The following is an 18,930-nucleotide window of genomic DNA, read 5'->3' as shown; positions in this document are numbered from 1 at the left end:
GCAAATAGCACAATGTTTCTTGAAGCGTCTTATTTTCTGGTTTCTTTGGGAAGCATTTGACCGGCACCTAGAGATCCACCAAAATAAATTTGCATTTTCAAGTGATCATCCTAGGTTTGTTGGCATTGATAGCTCTGTTATTTTCTCTAAGTCCCTGAAGTGGGGTTCTCAGAATGCGGAGATGTTTGATCCTAATTTATCCAAACTTTAATACATGATTTATAAGCTTTCAGCTTTCTAAATTTATTTATTGCTTTGGGCCTGCAGCTTATGCACGTTACAATCAGCTCTTAATTAAGTACCAAAAAATGGATGCATTTTACCAAGCTTCTGTATCTTTGAAAATTGCTCTGTAGTTTTAGGGTAGTCCATTCAGTAAAACAAAAACAACAACAACAAAAAAAAACCAAACCAAAACAACAACAACAAAAATCTCAGTATCTTTGTGATCAATTCATTATATCTATGTAATTAAATATTAAAATGGCATCATTATTTCTGCATGTATTGTACAGCACTGGAGAGCCATTGTGAGCTTGTGTTGCTTCACTCTGAAGCGTAGCCCATTGTTCTTTCATGGCAAAGGATTGACAAAACAAATAACATAAAAATATCCCCCAAACCTTGAAAAATGGAAAAAAAAATTGACCCAGTGGAATGATTATTATTGTATTTCAGGTGAAATGATTGAGTTGTACAGTTTATGATAATGGTTATAATTAAAGGAGAGAAATATGTGACTTCCAAGTCTTGTTTTATATATTAATTTTCTATATTACTATTCTTACTTAACATTTGTATATGTGCCACAGATTTTTGCAACTTTTTTTATGAGTCTCTCTTCATATAATTCCTAGGAATTATCAGTCAGAGCCTCCATTTATTCAGATAAGAAAACTATGAGAGATCAAGTAATATATACAAAGTTACAAATATGGCGACCAAGGATTTAATATCCAAGCCCTTGACTCTGATTCTGTAAGCAGATCATCCCTGTTTTTAAAAATGTTTAAGTATTTAAATTAGATTTTAATTCTACCAAGAAAGCAACCCACCTGAAACCAGGGGTCAAGAATGTTTTCCCGGGGCAGGTAGTAACCCCATGGATCATTATGAGTCTAAGCGCGGTCTGAATCCGAGCACTTGGCCTGTCGGGTGCAGTAATAAGAGCTGAATTGTCGAGTCCACTGCTTTCAAAGCAGTGTGATAAAGGATGATTCATTTCCTTTCTCTGACGACTTTCTTTCTTGTGTAAGGGATTCAGGATTTGATCCTGAGCAAATTGCATACTGGGCACCATTGCTTTTATTTTATGCTATGTGCCTAAATGAAATAAAAGAATCCCCCTCCTCCCCCCCATAAACTTTTCATGCCATTTTAGGGATATTTTTTTCTGAATGTAAAGGTCATTGTATCCCACTGCTTGCATCCTGGTGTGCCAGCTTCCTGTTTGACAGGGCTATCCATCTCAGTTAGCACGGCTGCTCAACGCGCCGTGAGCTCACATGTGGAGCACAGAGCACTAAGTGGCCAAGATTTGATTCTTGGCACATGCTCAGGGAAGGGGCTCTCAGGAAATTTGCACCAGGGAGCCACACTGTTCCATTTAGTGATGTGGACTGAGAGTTCTACCCACCAAGGTGAGATAGATACACCAGCAAGGGATATGGTCTACAGTGGAGGATTAAACAAGAGAAAGGTCAAAAGCAAATATTTGCTTCCCCAAAGTTTTTGAAAACCATGGTTAAAAAATACTGGATATTACACTTTTAAAAAAGTTGAATCAACATTCTGAAGGTGCTCTAGATCACAGTTAATACTTAATTTTGTAGGTAAACAAAGGTTTTAGCACTAGATCCTGTACTGTAATTTCAGAGGGGGTAAATTACAGTTTGTTTAGTTTTAAATTAGGCTGCTGATCTCTGTTTCGGGTAAATGGAAAAACTTGGAATTGTTTATTTTGAAATGAATGTATTAGGTCTTTGTTGTCAGCTCATCAGGCAGGCAGTTCGCTGCATGTTTGTTATAGACCAAACAGAATACATGATAGACTGGTCATTTGTGTGCTGGACAAACAGAAGAGTGAGAGAAAGCTAGAAAAGGAGGTAGAACGAAATATGACTGCATATTCGAAGTCTGAGTTTGTGTGGGTCTAGTTTTCTGTTTTTATTATTATTATTATTATTATTATTTTGTTTGTTCATTGTTTAGGTAATTCCCCCAACATGGGGAAGTCATTGGGTGACCTAGCAAATCCATTTGCAACAGAGAAACTGAGTGTTTCTGAACTTCTGTGTTGGAAAAGTTGGGCAGAACTGAACTGCAAGGAGAGTGGGTTGCTGGAGCCTATTTTATTTTTATTTTTAAAAGATTTATTTATTTATTCTAGAGAGGGAGAGCACATGAATGGGGTTGGGGGGAGGGGCAGAGGGAGAGGGAGAAAAAGAATTTCAAGCAGACTCTGAGCCGAGCACAGAGCCTGAGGTTGGATGCTCAGCTGGGCTTCACGACCCTGAGATCATGACCTGATCTGAAATCAAGAGTTGGGTGCTTAACTGACTGAGCCACCCCAGCGCCCCATGCCTATTTTAAAAATTGAGGCTCTTGAAACATGACTTTTTTATTTTGACATGACCAGAAAAGTGTTTCAATAATTGAATTGTATAGTATTCAAATTGCCTTGAAAAGAGAAACTACATTAGCAATGTCATTATTTTGGAGTGATACTCAGGCCCTCATGACAAGATAGTGTACCCATGCTTTTGTGAGTGTGGGATACTCAATTTCTTTTTTGAGAGGGCATTCCCTCCAAGTGAGCTTAAGAGACTTTATTAAGAAAAAACATTTGCTTCTAAAGGATGATAGAAATTCCACTAAAATGGAGGTCAGGGATTTCCAACGCTTCCCTCCCCCCTCCCATCTTATAGTAACCTTAGTAACCTTTATTTGAGGCCACATATTGGGACTCAAGAGAAGATAAGGGCAAAAGATACTGTCATAAATGATGGGCATGGTGCTTCTAACTGAGCCAAACCCTCCATTTCCCAGGATACATACCATTAACTCTCTGTGATTCTCAAGGATGAGAGAGCTCCAGGATACATTTGACGTGCGGTTTTGCATATGCAAAAAGTCAAAAGATGCCAGGCTTTTTCTTTTTCCTAGAGTAGGTAGCTTAAGAGCTAATGAACAGCAAGTACATTTTATGGTGGACCATGAGTCTGTATCTCTGAATCAAAAGTCTTCTAGTTTTGGAAGAGGAGCGTTAACCTTGGGAGCTACTACGTGGTAACCCTACCCACTCCCCCAAATTAAACTTGGTCATTCCCTTTATTCTTTTCTTCTTTCCTTTTCATCCTTTCAGTTCTACCCCATATGGCTTTTGGTAATAGCTACGGATCTCTCCACGTCATTGAGAGAGTTCTTTATCCTGCTGATTAAGTAGCTATTCGTAGGTGCTAACGTGGATGGTGGATTTGGGGAGGTGGCAGTGATGGCAGCGTGATTCCTCACTGTGCACATTTGATTAAATTTGTAAGTGGGCATCTTATTTCTCCTCTGCCTCCTGTAAATTTTAAAGTAAATTTCGAATTTTATTTATATATATTTTTATTGAGGCATAATTGACATAAACGTATTAGTTTTAGATATATAATACAATGATTTGATATTTGTGTATATTGTGAAATAATCACCCCAGTAAGTCTAGTTAACATCCATCACCACACATAGTTACAGAATTTTTTTTCCTTATCATGAGAACTTTTAAGATTTACTCTCTTAGCGACTTTCAAACATACAATACAGTATTATTAACTGTAGTCACCATATTGTATATGATATCCCCAGGACTTATTTTACAACTGGAAGCTTGTACTTTTTGACTCCCTCACCCATTTTGCTCACCGTCACCCCCACCCCCACCTCTGGCAACCACCCATCTGTTTTCTGTATCTATGAAGCTTGTTTTTTTTTAATTAATTGTTTTTTAAGATTCCACTTAGAAGTGAGATCGTATGGTATTTGTCTTTCTCTGTTTGACTTATTTCACTTAGCATAATGCCCTCAAGTTCTATCCATGCTGTCACAAATGACAAGATTTCTTTTTTATGGCTCAATAATATTTGTGTCTGTGCATGTGTATACCACATTTTCTTTATTCATTCATCCATTGATGGACATGTAGACTGTTTCCATGTCTTGGCTTTATAAATAATGCTGCAGTGAACATGGCCGTTCATATCTTTTCAAGTCCGTTCCTTCTTTCCTCTCCTCTCCTCTCCTCTCCTCTCCTCTCCTCTCCTCTCCTCTCCTCTCCTCCCCTCCCCTCCCCTCCCCTCCCCTCCCCTCCCCTTTTCTTTTTCTTTATCCCTTCCTTCCTTCCTTCCTTCCTTCCTTCCTTCCTTCCTTCCTTCCTTCCTCCTTTCCTTTCCTTTCCTTTCCTTTCCTTTCCTTTCCTTTCCTTTCCTTTCCTTTCCTTTCCTTCCTTCAAGTTAGTGTTTTCTTTATTTGGGTAAATACCCAGAAGTGGAATTTCTGGATCATATGGTAGTTCTATTTTTAATTTTTTGAGGAACCTCCATACTGTTTTCCACAGTGGCCGCACCAATTTACATTCCCACCAACAGTACACAAGTGTTCCCTTTTCTCCACATCCTTGCCAATACATGTTATTTCTTGTCTTTTTGATACTATCCATTCTAACAGGTGTCAGGTGATATCTCACTGTGGTTTTGATTTGCATTTCCCTGATGAGTAGTGATATTGAGCGTCTTTTCACGTACCCATTGGCCATCTGTATGTCTTTGGAAAAATGCATGTTCAGATTCTCCGTCCAGTTTTTAATCAGGTTGTTTGTTTTTTTGTCTTTAAGTTTTATGAGTTCTTTATGTATTTTGGATATTAGCTTCTTATCAGATATATGATTTGTAAATATTTTTTCTCGTTCAGTAGGTTGCCTTTTCGTTTTGTTAGTCGTTTCCTTTGCTGTGCAGAAGCTTCTTAGTTTGATGCAGGACCACTCGTGTAATTTTGCTTTTGTTACCTTTGCTTTTGGTGTCATATCCAAAAAATCATCTCCAAGACCTATGTCAGGGAGCTTACTGCATGTGTTTTCTTCTAGGAGTTTTATGGTTTCAAGTTTTACATTTAAGTCTTTAATCCATTTTGAGTTGATTTTTGTGTGTGGTGTAAGGTCCAGTTTCATTCTTTTGCATGTAGCTGTACAGTTTCCCCAACAACATTTATTGAAGAGACTGTGTTTTTTCCAATGTATATTTTTGGCTTCTCTATTGTAAATTCATTAACCATACATGCATGGGTTTATTTCTGGTCTCTCTATTCTGTTCCATTGATCTGTGTCTGTTTTTATGCCAATATCATACTGTTCACTATACCTTTGTACTATAGTTTGAGATCAGGAATGTGTTGTCTCCAGCTTTGTTTTGTTTCTTAAGATTGTAAAATTTAGTTTTGACCAGAAAATTTTATTTAAAAACAAATATGCTGAGCAATAAATAAGCAAAAATTCTTTCTGGCTTGTTAGTTTTGGGTTCATGAATATATAAAAATTATGGAAGAGAAGCTGTATTAATTACCATTTTATCTTGTTTATGTTGGAATACTTAAATTTACACAATCATTTAAAATGATATCTTAAAAAAATGATGCAAAGTACACTTAATACCATGTTAGGTGAATCAAGAGTGCCAGATGCAGTCTCAATTATATAAAATCATATGTATATGCATGGAAAAAAGACAAAGGAAATCTATTAAAATGTCATCAGTGTGGGTAGTGGGATTATGTGGTAGTGGAATTGTCTTCTTTTTCTAATCAGAAAGAATATGTAAGTATGAAATTCTACTTTCTCTGTGAATTCTCTTAATAAGTGGGAATTTGTTATTTCTACATTATCCAATTTTGATAAGCAGTTCACTCTGTCCCTAATGTATCCATAAGTGTGAAACTTGTCCACAATACAGATGTATTTGTTTTTGTTTTTCAGTTTAAGATGAAAAAAAAGAATAAGTCGTTAATGAGTTCCTGTGATGTATAAATAAACCGAGGAATTTCTTAGAGTTTTAATAGTGCTAGGTAATATTAACTGAGCAGTTACAGTATGTCAGGCACTATTCTGAAAGATTTGCATGTACTGACTCATTTAAACATCACAACAGCTTTTTGAAGTAAGTTATGTGTTCCCCCATTTCACAAATGAGCACACAGAGCTATGGATGGAAGAGCTGAGATCTGAAGCCCAGGGATCCAACTCTACAGTCAGTGTTCTTAACTGCAGGGCTGTTCTGTGATAGACTTGATTAGTGGGAGTTTAGAGTTGGGGTAGGAGTCAGTTCTTATTTAATGGTTACTCTTTATTCTTCGACATAAGCCCTAAAAGGCAGGACTTTTAGATTGGGTACTTATTGAATACATAAGGATTCTGTCTATCTATCTATCTATCTATCTATCTATCTATCTATCAATCATCTATATATCTATCTTTTTTGTTGTTGTTAAAGATTTTATTTATTTACTTAACAGAGAGAGAGAGAGAACACAAGCAGGGGGAGCAGCAGGCAGTGGGAGAGGGAGAAGCAGGCTCCCCACTGTGCAGGGAGCCCGATGCAGGGGCTCGATCCCAGGACTCCCGGATCATGACCTGTGCTAAAGGTAGACGCTGAACCGGCTGAGCCACCTAGGCATCCCTCTTTCTGTCTGTGAAAGAGTGTGAGCAGGGCGCAGAGGGAGAGGGAGAAAGAATCCCAATCCCAGTCTATGCGGTGCTCAGTGTCACCACCCTAAGATCATGACCTGAGCTGAAATCAGTCAGACACTCAACTGACTGAGCCACCCAGGTGCCCCAGGATTATATTTATTGATAATGGTTATATATATTCAGTAATGATAAATTAAACATAGAGATACTTTTTCAAGGCAACTGAGACAGCCTTCATTAAAAACAAACAAAAAAACAAATCTCACAGGATTGCTGTCTGTTGAAGCCAATTCCTAAAACTAAATAGAAGGCCTAAAGTAGGTTGACTAATTCAAATATACCATTCCTACTTATGAAGCCTAAATGATTCTTCTTTTAAATTTTATTTACTTATTTGACAGAGAGAGAAACAGCCAGCGAGAGAGGGAATACAAGCAGGGGGAGTGGGAGAGGAAGAAGCAGGCTTCCAGCAGAGCAGGGAGCCTGATGAGGGGCTCGATCCCAGGACCCTAGGATCATGCCCTGAGCCGAAGGCAGATGCTTAATGACTGAGCCACCCAGGCACCCCTAAATGATTCTTGATATTAAAATAAAGCATATTTCTTAGCAATTCAGATTTTCTTTCTTTTTTTTTTTTTTTTTAAAGATTTTATTTATTTGACAGAGATAGAGACAGCCAGCGAGAGAGGGAACACAAGCAGGGGTAGTGGGAGAGGAAGAAGCAGGCTCATAGCAGAGGAGCCTGATGTGGGGCTCGATCCCATAACGCCGGGATCACGCCCTGAGCCGAAGGCAGACGCTTAACCGCTGTGCCACCCAGGCGCCCCAGCAATTCAGATTTTCAAATTAATTAATTAAGTAGTATTAAATGCCTGCCATGTTCCTGTCATTATTCTAGGCTCTGGGAATCTGAAAAAAATCTTGCTTTCATGGAGCTTACATTTGGTAGTTCAATAACACAAGAAAAGTTTAGGAATGTAGATTATTAGTTGATTTTTGATCCTCTGAGCTCAGAAATATTGAATATTAAGGTTCAGTGAATAGAAATGCATATAAAATCTGTTCAAAAGTTTAGTGCTAATTTATAACTAAATGTTCATTTTGTTCTTGAAAAATACTCAAGAATTACTCATAGTTTCTGGAAGTAGTGACCAGATGGAAAATATGGGTTAAAATTTCCAGAACATTCTTGCTTTGCCTCATTAAAGGAAAGCTGTTTATTTGCCACTTCTGTCTGCTATTGTCTCCATTTTAAAAATAGGCTGTTGTTGGCTTTTTTATTGGTGAAACTCTTGTGTTCTCAGAGGCCCATTTTTTTAGAGCACAAGGGTAGTACTTGTGGTAGGCATTTAGTCAATGTTGGAAGATTGAACAAATGGATTGAAGGTATTATTTATTACCCTGGAGAAATATATGCAGTTCTAAAAAGTGCCAGTTTACTGTCTTCAATAATTATATTTGGACTCATGAACTAGAAACTATTTTGTTCCCTTAAAATGGAGTGATACATAGCACAGTGTGAAGTCTACAGGAATTCAATAAATGTTTGTTGACAGTGAAAATGGGTATTTTTAAGGTTCATTTTTACTAAACTTTATCCATGAAAAAATTTTTTCCTTGTGTATCACTGTGAAGTTGGCTCCCATTCATGAATTAGCTATTTTTATCAGAAGTAAAACATAATTTGACTCCTTAGTGATCAGCTTCACCATTTCCAGATTATTCCATGTCATCATCCCATAGGCAGTGGTGTTTTGACTCCACTCATGGTGGCAAAACGTTTCGAATAATAACTTTTAGACTCAAAGAGCTGCTTATTCAAAACATACTTATGGAATTGCTGGGATCCAAATTCTTCTGATCAAAGCTTAGAGGTATTTTGTCAGTGTTTATCTGGACCTCATCTTTTTGAAGGCATTCTATACAGGGAGAACAATTTCAATCTGGAACTGGAAACAGTGGTAAGAATAAATAGAATAAGACTTAAAATCAAAATAATAAGGATATTTTTTAAAGGAATAACTTAATTTATTACTTTATTTATTTAATTTATTTACTTTATTTATCATTGTTTTATAAATTATTCATTCATTTATTATATACAGCATACTATTGGGAAGAACTTTACAAGGGTAAAGGGTAAATTTTATCATCAGAAATGAATATACCTCCATTTTAGATTATTCAGTGCTTGAAGTGCTCTGTTCTTTAATTCTCTAAAATGTTTATTCTGGGAATATGCAACATACACAAAATAGAGAGATTAGTGTAGTAAATATTCACAAATTTATCATGTAGCATCAACGATTAGCAATTCATGGTCAGTCTTGTTTCATCTCTGCCCTTACCCACACGTTACTTCTCTCCCACTGGATTATTTTAAAGTACATCCTAAACCTCATATTTTATCCATAAATATTTTACTAAGTTTCTCTGAAAGATAAAGACTGCCTTAAAAATATAACCACAAGGGGTGCCTGGGTGGCTCAGTCGTTAAGCATCTGTCTTTGGCTCAGGGTCCTAGGATCTAACCCCACATCGGGCTCCCTGCTCCACTGGGAGCCTGCTGCTTCCTCTCCTACTCCCCCTGCTTGTGTTCCCTCTCTCGCTGGCTGTCTCTCTCTCTCTGTCAAATAGATAAATAAAATCTTAAAAAAAAAAAAATATATATATATATATATATATATTATATCTCCACAAGACCAGCATGATTCTTAAAAAACAGGTAATACCTTATGTCATGAAATATCCAATCAATGTTCAAAAATTTCCCATTTTATAATTTTCTTTTAGTGTTTTTTTTTTTGTTTTTTGTTTTTTTTTACTCAAATCAGGAGCCATACAGATCTATATATTGCACTTGTTGATGTGTCTCTCTCATTCTCTTAAATTTTTAAAAATTCTTTTCTAGGGGCACCTGGGTGCCTCAGTCAGTTAAGCATCTAACTTTTAATCTCAGCTCAGTTGTAAGCCCTGCGGTGGGTTCCATGCTGGGCATGGAGCCTACTTTAAAAAATATTTTTTGGGGGTGCCTGGGTGGCACAGCGGTTAAGCGTCTGCCTTCGGCTCAGGGCGTGATCCCGGCGTTCTGGGATCGAGCCCCACATCAGGCTCCTCCGCTATGAGCCTGCTTCTTCCTCTCCCACTCCCCCTGCTCGTGCTCCCTCTCTCGCTGGCTGTCTCTATCTCTGTTGAAAAAATTAATAAAATCTTTAAAAAATAAATAAATAAAATTAAAAAATTTTTTTTTTCTAAAACTAATTTTTGCCATTTTAATTCAGAATTATTTTTGTGTTGCTGAACTTAAAATCTTAATCCTATAAAGGGCTGCAAATACGATGATTTTAAATAAACATTCATAACCTTGTAATGGAATTCAGAAAAATCACATTTCTTTTTTTTCTTTTATTTTGCAGGGGGAGGGAGGGTGCTTAAAGGCATATGTTGTCTGGAGCCCAAAGGTTTTTCATGCTCTGAAAGTTTGATATTCTCCCTATTGAAAATGTCTAAAATGATCTGTTGCCTTGTATTGCTTTCTTGGTTTCTTTCTTTGGCTCTTTCTCTCCCCCCCCCCCCCCACTTTTCCTTCTTTAATTAAACTCTCATGTTTGGGAGACTCTCTCAGCAGTTTTTTCTTTATAAGGGCAATGTTGAAAAAGGTGCATATTTAGAAATTTTAGGCCTTGGAGCAATCTTTTAACAAACAAACTGCTTTTTAAAAAATTCTGTGGCTCTCAAAAGAGAGCTAAAAAAGCTACCCAAAATTGCTGTTAACCATGTCTCAACCCTCATTAGAGTTGGATGGGCCAAAATATAAAACACTGGCTGTGCTGATACAAATCTCTAACAACCCCCTCTACTCTTCCCTCGTCTACTACATAAAATTAAATGTTCATATATGCATGTGTACATATGCTTATTCACCTGCACAGAGCAAAACCTGAAATACTCCTTTTAAATGCCAAAGGAAGGATAATGCCATTTTACTTCCTTGTCCAATATATATTTAAGAATGAGGGGCGCTTGGGTGGCGCAGTCGGTTCAAGGTCTGATTCTTGGTTTAAGCTCAGGTTGTGATCTCGGCGTTGTGAAATCAAGCCCCACGTGGGGCTCTGTGCTAAGCGCAGAGTCTTCTTGACACTCTCCCTCCCCTCTTCCCCTCCCCCAACTCGGGCACGCATTTTCTCTCAAATAAATAAATAAATCTTTTTTAAAAAAGGATAAATATCTAATATAAATGTTTGTAGTTCTGTATTCCTTATATTTGCTTATATTGGCACAAATATGTGTTATTTAAAATATATAGATATATGATTATGGCTCACATGAAGGTCAGCTGATTGAATTACTGTCTATATGTAAATTTGTAGAGGATAAAGACCCTATCCAACTTGATATGTAGGATGCCTAGCAGTTGAGTAGGAAATACTCTATAAAAACTGGCAAGGGCAGTGAATTAAAAAAAAATTAGTCTGATCTCACTCTACCTCTGACCTTGCAATTTCTACTTAAAACACCCATTAAAAAAAATCGTTATCAGTGAAGATAATTCATTAAAAAACTAGCACATTATTTCTTCCATGATGAGGGGAGTGCTTAGTAATATTTTTAGTCAGCTGTTTGGGGCAATTGGCCATGGTGGCCATTAGCTTTGGCGAATTTTTAAAGTTGCTTAAAATCTCTCTTTTTGGGATTTAGGTGTGAATGTCCATGAGCTGGAGGGGACTGATCAGCTGAGTTCTACGTTTTGGCATCGTGTAAAATGATCTAGGTTAAACAGATTGACCCACAATGATATACAGCTTTTATTTAATAATTAAAGTATATCTCATTAAAAATATATAGCTTTGAGGAGTTATGAATAGGAAACCTACAACCTAAAATTGGTGATACTGTGATACAATTTATATTGTGATTAATTTTTTATTCTATCCTTCTAAAGTATAACTGTCTTTTACTACTATATAGATTTTAAATGTAAGGTGGTCATTTACTGAAATCCCAGGTCTTTGTGTGCTTTAAGAAGATATAGTACACATATAGTACAGATTCCATTCAAGAAATTCATTTAATAAAAAGCATATTCATTGAAACACTTCTAAGTGCTAAGATAGATAGTGCTATTTCCTTTTGGGTAGATCTTTTATATTTAAAGTTCTACAATGATACAACTCTCAGTCTTGGTACTATACCATCATATTTCAACTCTAGGAAGTGTCTATTTTGATATTCGTGATAGAGAACAAAAAATTCTTGGCTGTAGAGCATTTTGTAATATTAAAATGCTTTTTAAAAATTTCTTGCTTCCTTTTTTCTTTTTTTAAATGGATAAGAGCTCTGTCATCTAAATCTTATAATTTCAGTTAATTCTTTGCAAAATTGTGAAATTTCAGAATCATAGTTCTTTCACTTCTTGTATTAGTGTGTATTTTACATTTGTACTTTGGTTGGCCAGATTTTCTCAGATACGGTCTTATTGTATTTTAAAATTATTATGGCATTACAACTCCATTCATCTGCATAGCATCAGTTAGTGGGCAGTTTTTTTATTATTGATTTAGGTAGCTTGGCACACAAAGTGGTGTCCTGAGATGTCAGGGACCTCTTTTATCTGCAGTGTGATTAGAGGACAAGCTCAGTGGTGGTCATGGGAGGCAGGGATGAAACACATCCTTCTGGTGGTTTGGTCACTCGCGGGCACCTTGGTTCGGTTTCTGAGGTACTAAATAGTTTTCATCGGTTTGTGATGAGCGTTTAAAACCCATTGCTTTGAAACTCAATAGGTTGTTGTTGTTTTTATTTTTATGGTAGCTTTGAAAGCTCTAGAGTGAGTGCCATTTGCTCGCTCAAAAACAGTAACTGGCAAGATTGTTGGTGTGTCAATGAGGAAAAACACAAAGGTTTTCCTCTGTCTTCCTTTGTGGTTTGAGGAAATATCACCCAGGACAGAACAGCAAATCTGCGCTACTGTTTTACAAGCTCGTTACTAGGGTTTGAAAAGATCGCTGCAGGCTATATGCAAATAGACGGTGCCCGAGGTTCCTCTCAGCTTCTCGCCCACGTTCGGCAGAGAAATACATCCGACATATTCTTTCTGTCAGTTTTATAAATCAGAGAATGAGATGCTGGAAAGCTCATAGCACAGGCAAACCTCTGCCCTCCATGGTGTGGCCCTACGAAGTCAATGATCTCCCAGGTAAAAGTTGGGCCTACCATGCTGGGAGCAGATTACGAGGCCGGTCTGTCCTTGATCAAAAGCTCTGAGCAGTTTACCAGCTTCGGATGGTGGTTCTTCTTGAGGATATATGCTGCAGAGCCACAGCAATAAAGGACAATTTAAATGTTTTATTATTATGAATACAGTGATTCCTTGTGGGTTGGAGAAGAGACTTATTTGAAAGGGGACTCGCTTTAGACATTGTGCAATGGAAAATATATCAGAATTATTTGGAAAAAAAAAAAAGCTCTTTAGTAAGATCTTTAGTTTCTCGGGCACCACAGACGCATCTTAATTCTCTGGTTCTCTTGCACACTATCATGTTATTCATTCGTTTAACAAATATTTTGTGCCGGACATTGTTCTAAGTGTTGGGGACACAGCAAAGAGCCAAACATAATGCCCCTGTCCTCAAAGTACATTCCGGTAGGGAAATAAAAAAATAAATGAGAAATATATAATAAAATGTTAGGTAGGACCTGACATTATATTATGCTATGTTGACCTTATTCTCCCTATCTTTTTATTATTTTTTTAAAATTTAAATTTAATTAATTTACATATAATGTATTATTTGTTTCAGGGGTACAGGTCTGTGATTCTCCATCTTGTCCATAAGGGAGTTTGGCAGATTTAGGCTTCTCCTTAGCCAGAACAAAATTGAAGATCTTGAATGGGGTTTGAGGATTAAAAATAAAATGATGTAGGCACTTAAAAGGTTAAGTCTCTGGTTTCTGAAAAATTTACCTGTGTGGACTCTTTGATTTTTGGAATAGGACAAATGTAATATTGTCAGAATTAGCTTATATTAAGCCATAGTTTAAATTTTTAAGGGAAACTGGAATTTTTATGTGATAGACATGTTGTGAATATATTTAATGAAATTGATATTATTAATTAATATTAAGCACTAATATCTAGTACTTTTTATGTACCAGACACTGTTCTAGGTGCTACATATGTATTTACTCATTCAGTCCTTATAATAACCCCATGAAGTACATAATAATATTATTTTTCAAGTTTTAGAGAGAGAGCACAAGTAGGGGGAGGAGCATAAACAAAACCAGAGGGAGAAGCAGACTCCACGCTGAGCAGGGAGCCCCATGCAGGACTGGATCCCAGGACACTGAGATCATGACCTGAGCCGAAGGCAGACCCTAAACCGACTGAGCCACCCAGGTGCCCCAAGTACATAATATTATTTTCCACATTTTACCAATGAGGAAACTCTGAGGTAATGAGGGAAAAAGCTTAGCTGACACCACAAACTGGCTCCTGAGAATGTGTACTTAACCAGTATCCCATTCGATGGCATTATATTTCCAGTCGGTGAATTTAGTCTACAATCCAAACTGATAGTAACTAAATTTTACAGGCATGAAGCAAAGATTGACATTTTGGAATTGGTAACTGAACATATCTATTTTTAAATTGAGTGGGGAGCTTGTTTTGAGTTTAAATAACAAAACTGAACTTGCTGTCTTGGGATGGGATTTTATGAGAACTTATTTTATGAGACCCCATTTTTGTGTATCTAAGCTCTTTATAAACTTACAGGTTAAAAAAAAAATCTTTTTCTAATAGTAAACTAATGCTTGTTAGTTATAGAAAACTAAAAAATACAGAAAAAGTAGAAGACAAAGTCACCCGAGGATCAAACCTCCTAGAGATAAATGTAGAAATAATGTTTTTAGGCATTCCCCTTAAGTTTTGGTTCAAGGCCTTCTTTTACACAGTTGAGGTTTTATATATGCAGTACTTTCACCTGTGATTTTTTTTTTACTCAATATTATAATGTATAATTTACATATTTCTTATTATTTTTAATACTACAAAATAGGAAAGCTTTTGGTTTTCAAATCAAATGTGAAATATTAGCTTTCTTTGGATTATCTAGAATGATTTAGGAGCAGTAAGTAAATTAGGAGGTGTTAAGTATAGATAATGTGCCTAGTCCATGCTAGACAGAGTGACTTATTCCAATATTTATTTGAGAATATAGTTATTCTTTGAAAATAATTTTTTTCTTATTTGGCTCATTGCAGGTGAAAGGCCAGTTATTAAGAAAGAAATTGGCATTGGCCTGCTTTCTTTTTACCTTTGCCTTGTGGTAAAGAGTTAAGTTTTTTAATGTGGTAGAAGAATAAAGAGTTACTGTGTCATTCAGGAAACTTTGTTAATTGATTTCATGTTTTGTTTTTATAATAGTCTTGTTCTTACCCACAGTTTGGTCTTTCTCCTCTTTAAAAAAACACATACACAGCATTGTGTGGGTTAGTTACTGAGTGCTTACTAGTTTTACAATGACAGTCCTGTATTTAAGATGTCCCTTGGCCCAGGAATTAATAACTGATGACAGTTTGTCTATTTTTTGGCCTCTGGATTTTGCCATGTACAGTAGGATGGAGATTTTATGTGAGAATCATTGGGGGAAACTCTTAGGGAAGATTTTTCCTGTGCTTGAATTGAGTGAGCATAGCCCACTATCGGAGGTAGGGAATTTGTCAAACAAATCATGAAAGTTCCTATACTTGCAGGAGCAGTGGGTTGTGATCCCTTTTGGTGGTTTGTTTCTAGAGGACCTCAGATCCTGCTGGGTGTGGAAAAGTGATGAGCAGCTCTCTGGCTCCCTTCTGTATTTTATAGTTCTAAGATTGACCCAATTTCTTTTCATAGCCTTCCCTGTAGCTTAGCAGGTGTGAAATAGTCTAGTTAGAATTCAGATGTATTTGGCCACCTCGCCTGCACCCCTTCCCAATAGTATCATTGGCACCATTCTGATCGGCTCCTTTTTATGTGCTTTTCTGGAGTCACTCAGCCCACACTGAAGTCTGTCCTCCGAGGTAGGGATCATTCTCTTCCCATGCAGTTTATGATCGTGGCCCTTGGATAGAGAGAAGTTATTTGCTTTCTATAAATATTTAGGTGGGTTTTAATAATAGACATAACAAGGATTGATGTAACTCAGATTATCTATTGAAATGTACTCATGTGACCAAAATATCAAGTTATATGAAAGAGTTTTAATTATGAAGCCAGTGTCTCATTATGATAAAAGTAAGTGTATACGTCAAAGATACTTGATGTAACACATTAAGTTATAATTTGCTGCTATATTTCTTTTTTACTTGTAACCCCTAATAGATATTGAAATGAGCCCATTTGCAGTTGAAACTAATGCAATTAACATCAACAACTGCTTTTCTGTCTTACTATTAAGGGGAGATTTCCTCTTGTGACTAATGATGAGATTATGAATTTGTCTGAGTCTCTCAGCAGTTATTAATTTTAGCCAGGTAAATTAAAAAGAATGGGGGGGCACCTGACTGGCTTAGTCAGGAGAGCATGCCACTCTTGATCTTGGGGTCATGAGTTCGAGCCCCATGTTGGGTGTAGCGATTACTTAAAAAAGAATAGGCCCAACACTGCTGTAAATCAGGGGGATTAAAATACTTGTTGGGGTGGTGTGTTCTTCCAGGAGACTGAGGTTTCCCTTAGTACTTAATAAGGGATGTTGGCTACATTGTGTTAAAGTTTACTAAAATAACTAATTTATCACCCAAACAAGGACCCACCAGTAGGACATACTTCTCTTGTCTCTCATTGGAATGCCTCAGTATTAGTCAATAAGACATAATCTTGTTATGTTTTCATGGATGTTTAGTCCTTAAAAAATGTGAAACACATATTGTTGCTAATTACAGTGCTAGCAAATGCAAAGCTTACCATGTGCCAGGCGTTGTTCTAAGTATGTTACATGGGTAAACTCAGTTAATCCTCACAAACCACGTGTGACATAGGTACTGTTATCTACAGCTCACAGCTGAGGAGACTGATGCACAGAGAGGTTAGCTGAGTTACCCCAGGGCACACAGCAAGTTAAGTGAGGGAGCCAGCATTCACGTGTTCAAACCCAGGCATTCTGTTTCTTGAGGCAGTGGCTTAGCCACCACATGCCTGCCTCTCTGTTAGGCATTGTTGTGATAGTGAATGTAAGTAAAAGCTTCTACAGGCCTGACCTAATACGACTAGACTAACTCATTAAAATGCTCCGTATTTTCCCCTTTTCCCTTTGTTTATTTTTTTTTCTTCTTGTAGTAGATTGGGAGATGAGAACTTTAAAGACATTGCAAGTGCTTTCTACTTACTCTGAAATATTTTGATGCTTCTGGAAAAGTGAGATGATTTAATTTCATATATAATTGCATGAGGAATTATAAATTATGTTTTCTAAAATACCTACGACACTAAACCACAAAATGAACAGATAAAACTGATTTGTTCTCTGACAAATCAAGATATATGGCAGTGATTTCATTCCAAGTGCCGTTGTGGGGCTGGAGCAGCTGAGTATGCCACAATATGACACAGACTGTTCCCAGGCAGCACTGCCTTCACGTGGGCATCCCAAGCTGATTTACGACACACACTAAATTTTTTTTTTTTAAAACATGATGTCAAGCACAGCCCAGGTTTGAACTTCTAAAGTCATGGAATGAAGATACATCTTTTTAAATTGACCTTCTTTAGCATTAACTTACTCTTCAGAAATAAGTTTTTTTATCCTGTGGAGAGAATGGGCCATTTTCAGGGCACTGGGGGTGGCATTTAGAAAATTCTTTCTTAAGTGCATTTAATAATTTCCTGGAAGGTATGTGTTGACTTCTTCTGGAGGGTAATTTATTCATAGTAAGACTGAGTAAGAATTTTTTTTTTCTTCCACTGGACTAAAAACAGAGTGTGTTGTTGTAGGTCTCTGTGGTGGTGGAAGGCTAAAACTCAAAATTTGAATGTTGTGAGTTTAAGCACTTCTCAAAGAACCTGTGTCCCCAAGCTGCCACAGTCATTTGTTTGTCCTGAATTAAAAAAAAAAGGCTTTGAAAAATGTGGAACCAAAATAGTTCTGTTTGTAGTATTAGGGATTCTGGGAAAATAAGAGTGTCATCTTCTGTGTGGGAGAGATTGATACATGCTGATTGCCAGTGGTACTGGATTTTGTTGGGCAGTGATGGATTTTTCACGAAGTCTGCTGAAATCACTCACCTGGTCCACTTTGTGATCCATGAGAGCTGATCTGTGATGATGGGCGGGCAGGAATTGTAGTGGAGACCAGATCTTTGGGCCCAAGATAAAAACAGAACCCCATAAGCAAATTGTGTTCAAATTTTTTAAATCAGATTCCAGCCCAATGAGTTCAGACCATAGATGTTATTCTGTGTAAGTGGGACTTGTATTAGAATCTTTATGTAATTTTTTTTCTGGGTGTATTTTCTATTATGTGTAACAAAAAGCTGGTTGAAAATGGTTATTTTAAATTAAATTTTAGAATTTATTAAACCAAATAAAACAACCAATAGTATTGTACAACATTGTGAAAACGTAGAAGTGAGCCAGACCAGATTTGAAAGTAAAAGTCATCGATAAAATTTCACAATTGTACATTAGTTTTTTTAAAAAATTATTTAATTCTCAGCCTAATGAACGTAAATGGTTAAAAGCATATTGACTTGCTAGTTTCTTTTCTCCCAGGCAGTTAGGAATTGGTCAGGGTGGAGAGTGGATCCTGCGGGCTTAGCTCATCTAACTGTCAGATCAGCAGAGAGCTGTCTAACAACAGTGTTAACAGAGGCTTGGGCCTCCGATTCCCTTTCTTCCACAATCTTGTTCTCATTGAGGACGGGATGGTAGAGTGTAGCAGCTAGGTGTTACCAAGTCGGACTGCTGGGCTTTTAGACTCTGTGCTACCATGGCCCAGTTCTGTGACTCTGCCTTGTTCCCTCTTCTATAAGATGAGGTAATAACGACACTTCTCCTGTCAGCTTGTAGGAAGATTAAACGAAATAATCCATATAAAGTGCTTCACACAGGGCAAGGGCTGTGTACATGTTAGTTGCTATTATAATTATTATCTTTGCAATTACTTTACAATGCAGAAGCCTGAGATGATATGTTAATTTCTTTTGTTTTCTGTCGCTTCCATTCGTAAAGCCCG

At 37.0% G+C, this 18,930-nt stretch overlaps 1 protein-coding gene across 1 annotated transcript in view; it reads left to right on the top strand.

Moving 5' to 3' along the window:
- SATB2 (SATB homeobox 2) overlaps nt 1–18,930 on the top strand; it is a 181,496-nt gene that overhangs the window by 25,994 nt on the left and 136,572 nt on the right. The window lies entirely within an intron of this gene.

This window comes from Ursus arctos, unplaced genomic scaffold, assembly GCF_023065955.2.
Source record: "Ursus arctos isolate Adak ecotype North America unplaced genomic scaffold, UrsArc2.0 scaffold_1, whole genome shotgun sequence".
Classification (NCBI taxonomy): Eukaryota; Metazoa; Chordata; class Mammalia; order Carnivora; family Ursidae; genus Ursus; species Ursus arctos.
The sequence above is the reverse complement of the archived record's forward strand: the minus strand, read 5'-3'. Positions and strand labels throughout refer to the sequence as shown.